This window comes from Malurus melanocephalus, unplaced genomic scaffold, assembly GCF_030028575.1.
Source record: "Malurus melanocephalus ecotype Western Australia unplaced genomic scaffold, MMel_1.1 scaffold_356, whole genome shotgun sequence".
NCBI classification, from domain to species: Eukaryota; Metazoa; Chordata; class Aves; order Passeriformes; family Maluridae; genus Malurus; species Malurus melanocephalus.
Genome location: NW_026623588.1, coordinates 330,581 through 336,919, shown reverse-complemented (window position 1 = coordinate 336,919; position 6,339 = coordinate 330,581). Strand labels below are relative to the sequence as shown.

The window sequence follows — 6,339 nt, the reverse complement described above, 5'->3', positions numbered from 1 at the left end:
CCATCAGCTTCCAGAAGCCTGCACTGAGATCCCTGGGATACACTGGAATACACCACATTTCCCTGCCCGGGCTGCAGGGGACAGAAAGCTCCACACCACAGTGCCCAAGGTGACAGCAGTGTCCTACCTGAATGAGGGACCACGTCCTCAGCCTGTCGTTCTCCTGCCCCTCCTCTGTGCTCACCCACATCTTTAAAGTGCCTGCAGTCGCTTCAGCTGCACCRGGATTCAGGGCTGGAAGAGAAAAYATCACACCAAAAATTACTGCTGCGSCTCTGCRGGAAAAGGCAACCCTTGGTTAGCAAAGGCTAAAAGAAAAAGAAAATAAAACACTGATCAGTTCAAGAGATCTCCCAGCTCATGCCATCCACCCCACCATGCTCCCACAGCCTATCCCCACTGAACACCCATCTTTGGGGTTTTTTTCTCCTCTCAGTTAGTAAAGACATTATTTATCAGAAGTTAACCAAGTCTGCTGAATTAATCACCAAGCTCTCAACCCGGTAAAAGCAGCTCCCCAGCTGCAGTGWGCTGGAAACCAGTGCCACCACTGCCCAGCTCCCTATGGACTTGGTCCATTATAGAGCTGGAAACCTCAACTGGCCAGAACATATTTAGAGCAGCAACCACAGCGCCCTGACTGCCACCACCGCAGCAGCAGCTAAATATAACCTGCAGCTCTGCTCAGAGCTGTGGCCTTCTTCTCTCCCCTTCATTTTCCCCCGTTGCCATCCAATCCCAGTTCCCTCACCCCCAGAGAAGCAGCAGAGCCAGATCCATGTATTGCCAAATTTCTAAACTTTACTGTCTGAAGAGATAATGAGCCAAGTGGATTTCTGGGATTAAGTTCAGACCAGGGGAGAAAACAGCATATTCAAAAAAAAAAAAAAAAGTCACTCTGGAGAAAGGTGAGCCAGAGCTTGCAACAAGGATGAAAAACAGGAAAATTGTGTTTGCCCAAGTAGAGGAAAATTTACGCTTGTTTGTGGCTCCTGTCTGAGCATGGTCAGTGACAGGTCCTCCTCTCCCAGCAGCATGTCCCAAGGGAGGGCTGGACACATGTGATCTTCAAGGACCCTTCCAACCCAAACCATTCTGTGATTCTATGATTTTGTGAACTATTCCTGTGCTTCAGCCAGCCCCAGTCCCTAAAGTCCCCTGCCTGAGCCCCACTGATCTGTTTCTCAGGTTGGATTCTGCTGACCATACGTTTTATACACAACTGTTGAGTTTCTTGCATTAACTAAGTGGCATGGAGAAATTTCACCGAACAACTGGCACAGATATGTTAGRGCTCAAGGAAGTGCTCCCCAAACCCATCCAAAATCCTGCAGACAAGAAGTTTCCACTCTGGCTGTAASTGCACAGGCCAAACYCAGCAGGATTTAAAAAGAAAAGAGAATAATARAACAAAAAGAAAAAAGGCAAAGCARTTGGACAAGGGTGGACGGACACAAAGGTTTTCCCTCACTAAGCACTCAGGTGTCCTGATGCTCTCTGCTGCAGAGCCATGCTTGGAGAAAGCTTCCCCCAGACCTGCAGTGCTGGCTGCTCTATGTTATTTGCTGTTTATTATTTGCTGTATGTTGTTTTCCCAACTGAATTCACAGGAAAAGCAAARCCAGCACAGACCCAGGGGAAAAAAATCAGGAGGCCTAAGCCTGGCAAATCACAAGAGTTGTGAGAGAACAAGAAAAAAATGCTTTAAATGCCTGCTAGATGCCACAGCTTTTTCTTTTTTCCTCGCTTTTCTTTTTTTCCTCCCCTAAAATGAAGGGAAGGCTTATCCCTAACCAATTAGGTTTCAGCACACTTGGAAAGATCCCAGCGTTGAATGCCGAGACCTTGACATAACAGGTGACAAACTTTGCTATGCCAGAAAAAGTTTAACATATAATAAGAAACAAATACTAGACTGCTGATGGAGTGGGATTTTATTCCAGCAATTAGTGYAAATGTCCTACATCGACTTGCACAACCCCAGCACCTCCCAAACTGAGCGATAACAGCATGGCCCCACTGCTTATCTGCCATTCCTCCTCCTGTAACACTGCTGCTACTCTGCCTCTGCTATGGTACATTTAATATCATTCATACATTCCTCTAGGGACTCAGCATATGCCTGAGACATTAACAAACAAGATTCTGCATTGCTTGGAGTACCTAAATTAAAGAGTGACCTTGATCCAGCAGTCAGAACAGCTTTGTGCTTCTACAAATTAAAGGTGGCTTAAAGAGAAACTTAAGCTGGAGGCAGAGATAAATCAGAGTCTCCCAAAACCTTRTTCTGAAATATGGAGTAAAGCCCCTGCAAATTTGGCACCACGAGCCGTGATTACCCTGGCAGCTCCTCCTTGAATTCCCTGGAATTGCTGCTTCAAGAAGAATAACACAGAGCTGGGGCAGGAGGCAGGGACTGGGGTTTCCTCAGAGCAGAACATGCAAACAGCTCAGCTGCTTATCACTGAAACTGGAACAGCAACAAGGACAACCAAGCCATGCTTTTTTTTCCCTAACTTCTTTCAGATATTAAAATCCCAGCATTCAACAGCCAAGATACACTGAGGTCCTTCTGTCTCAGTTACTTGCAGTGTCTGCCAGAACCACAGACCATCGTTCCCATCCCACTGCTTCCTTACGGCTTCCTCAGCCTTCACAGAGCAGCTCAAAACTTACAAACAGCTCCAGAATGGAGAATATCTTCCCCAAATACCAAATTCAACACACAGAGTAAGCCATCCTCCTGTACCTGGGGGTTTAACACCGCAATGTCTGAACCAGCTGGACCAGCAGGTTCATGAAAAGGGAGAGAGAAATGCCAGCTCCTGGCAGTACCCATGTGGGATCCACTGAGAGCCAGAACATTGCAAAGAAAAATCCACTGCAAAGGCTCAAAAATAGAGATTATTCTGTTTTCCTTTCACCTGGCAACCCCACCTCAGATTTATCTTTTTTAACAGCTGTTACCTCTCTTTTGGGATCTTAACAGATCTTGCTCTCTTTTGGGTTGTTTGTTTTTTTTTTTCTTTTTTCTTTTTTTTGACGTGGCTGAAAAGAGAACTAGGCTGTCCCAGAATAACACCTCCTTGCAGAGCAAAGCCTGGTTCATCCTGAGACTCACAAGAAGACACAGCAGCCCCTCTGTCCCAACAGAGGTTGGGCTGAAGAAGAACAAAATTATATAGAAAAAGACAAAAACAATTCCCCAGCCCACCAGTCTCCAAAGTGGGTGCTTTGAGGGGGGCTTCACCTTTTCTTGCTCTTGCCAGAAGTAGGAAATAGCTGAACTATGAAGATACCTTGTAAGAACCCAGCTTTGGCAGTGATGGGCACCTTCCTGAGGTGTCCACATGGACCTGAAGGAAGTTTCTCAGCCATGTGAGACCCTCTGACACTGCCCAGCAGCTTCTGCTGCTTGTGGAACTCTGATTTTAAAAGGTTCCCATTCCCAACATACAATTAAAGCACTGACAAGCCACCATTCAGGATCTCTAAAGTGGCTGTTTCTATTTCTTCAGTATTTACAGAGCTGGGCACTTTAGTACAGCTCTTTAAAGAAATATCAGTAAAGGCAACATCATTCACTCCCCTCTCTGTCTCTTCCAACTCAAGTGAACCAACATCCTGGAAAAGCTGCACCACTGAGAGAGTCAAGTTGTGCAATTTAATGTCCATAACATTCAATTTTAGAACCAAAGAGCATAAAAATATTTCTAGGCAACATCTGCTTTTGTAGGGAGGCATGCAAACTTACATTATGTTTAGTCACTTCAGTCTTTTTAAGTGCTTGAAAATTTAAGCCACAGRACATCATTTCTCCTATCTTGCTTATTTTAGACTGAAAACAACCCTCTCCAGCCTCACCACTCCAGGCCAGCACTGGAAGGGAGCAGTGAGACAACTCCCACTGCAGGAGAAGAAATGGCATCTTCCTCATGCAACAATGACCATCAAGAAGTTTCAGAAAGATATTTCCAAGCCATTTTAACCTCCAAAAACTGATGCCCCCCAAGCTCTTCAGGCCATCAACTCTTGTTATTTTCAGGAAAAGCACTGCCCTAATTTTGCCCAGTATATAATCTGAGTTTTTTCTGCAATTTTAGGACYGTGACCTCTTGCTCTACCCACTGAGTGCACAGAGTAACCACCACCTTCCCATTAAGGCACCTGAAGATGTATTTCCTGCCTTGCTCTTCTCCCATCTACAGCCAAACAGCTCAGGTTCGTTCAGAACAGGGATTTCTAGACCTCCAGTCAATCTCCTTACAACTCTCTGGATCTCCTCCAGCCAAACTCTTCTCCTCTCTCCGGCCAGAACCAGAAGAGGACACTTCTCCCTATCCTTCTGCACGATACTACTGATGCTGATGTTTATTTGCAGCTGAGTTTTATGCCCAGCCTCCAAGAATTTACAAGATCACAGCCCAGTCCATGTCTACTGGTATCATTTTTTTCCATTGCAAAGAAGGAATTATGGAATATTCCCATGACGCTAAAAATTCCTGTTGCAGAGTTTTAAAAATTTTAAATCCTACCCAGGCTGAATTTTAAAACAACCAAGCAGGTATACAGATCACGGGGCAGTAAAGCTCAGCAAATGACAGCTTCTCACCCAAGAAAGGGAAACAACAGAMCCCCACTCCTCTCATTTTCATCTCAGTGCCCAAAGGATGCTCCGAGGACCACAGGGGACACAAAGAGCTAAATGTAACTATCTATTACTTCAGAGCAGTAATCATCACTTTGTTCCATGTTTTATTCAAGGCCTGATGGGGCTCTGATCATCTGTATGATTATCCAGTTCACGGAAACAGAAGAGCACTGGTTTCCCTTTCATCCAAGAATCCCAAGCCAACAGCAGGACGTGGGAAGCTGTGGCTCCKTTCCTGCACTGCCTGGAGGTTTTGGCATCTTTATCTTCAGCTCCCGCTGTGAGCTGGGATATTCTGGGATGGGGAACTCTGTCAGTCCCCTGGGATCTGCTTTCCATGCCGAATACCATATTTGAGCTGTCAATACATTCACTAACATGGCTGAACAGTTCCTCTGCCCTTATCTCCAGMCTCTCCCAGCTGCAGTCACTGGTCCCATTCACACACAGTTTGTGGGAGCAAAGAGACAACAAAAGCAAAATTAAGTTTTTTTCCAACAAAAATTCCCTCTGACAGGCAGCCCTGCCATTAACTCAGGGATAAAAAAAAAAGCCTGAGAGGCAGCAGTGACAATGCTATTATAATACAAATTATTAATACAAGGGACCTCATTGCTCTCAGCTTCCACATGCAGCTTGGCAAAAGCCAAAGGTTCCTATTTTTTTGGAAGCACAGACCTTGAAAACTCCACAGTTAGCAAAGAAAAAAACCACACTGACAGTCTTTACACCGTCCATAATATCTTTTTAAGGTGACTGGTCATTTAAGCTGTCAGCTTGAAATCTAATCATTTTTAAAAATGAATATAATATTATGTATTACACTCACAGGCTGCAACCACTGCCAAATTCCTCTGACAGTTTTTACAGGATTATAATCACATTCCTCTTTTAATGTTTTATTCTCTTGTTCTGTGCCAAAGAGATGGGAAGGAGAGTAAATGGCTACTTAAGAACAATGTATGATGATTCAAACCAAAACTGGAAATGSAGCAAAGCTCTGTGTTGCCCCTCCTCGGAGCAGGGATGCTCAGCAGCCACAACACTTTGAGACACTAGTAGGATTTTAAAGCAAGTTTTCCCATGAAAAATCCTTTTATCAAAGGAAACACATTTCAAATTGCAAGGCTAACACGTGGGAGGACAAGCTTTATGTTTCTGTCATTGAGAAACAGCAGGCTCTTGCAGAGACCAGACACAGCTCAACTCAACAGTGGCCCCCAACAGTGGGACCCTGAGCAAAGACAAGAGCTGAGCACCCCAGAGCCCCATCCCAAAGGCTGCTCAGCCTCMATTATTGCTCCATCTACTGCTCAGAAACCCTCCTGCCTTTCTTTCTCCTTCAATTCTCCTGTTAAGATGGACCAGATGCACAGATTGATCTTCTGCATTTGTCCCCCACACTATGAGCGAGGCCAGTCTGAGCAAAGTGCCAGCTGGGTCCCAATCCCAGCTCCTGCAGGGACCTGGCTGGGGCTCAGCCTGGGGAGAGTTACACAAAACAAGGATTCTGGCATTCCTTAGCTGAACCTAAATGTCTTTCCTCCCCCTTTCCCCCCCCCAAAAAATGCCTGGAGCACAACAGTGCTTGTTTGTGCAAAGAGGACAAACAAAATTGTCTAGAAATGGAAGGAAAACCTTTTTCACCCAAATTAGTGGGCAGATTTTACAACATTAATACATGAAAA

At 45.1% G+C, this 6,339-nt stretch overlaps 1 protein-coding gene across 3 annotated transcripts in view; it reads right to left on the bottom strand.

The window, feature by feature from the left end:
• Positions 1-6,339, bottom strand: part of ZHX3 (zinc fingers and homeoboxes 3) — a 40,943-nt gene that overhangs the window by 24,000 nt on the left and 10,604 nt on the right. For 2 of the 3 annotated variants that reach the window (XM_057378393.1, XM_057378391.1), the window contains exon 2: positions 128-234. The gene's annotated coding sequence lies outside the window, so the exon portion shown is untranslated. Of the gene's footprint in view, positions 1-127; positions 235-751; positions 808-6,339 lie in introns of those variants that run through there. The other variant, XM_057378392.1, reaches the window with a different exon arrangement.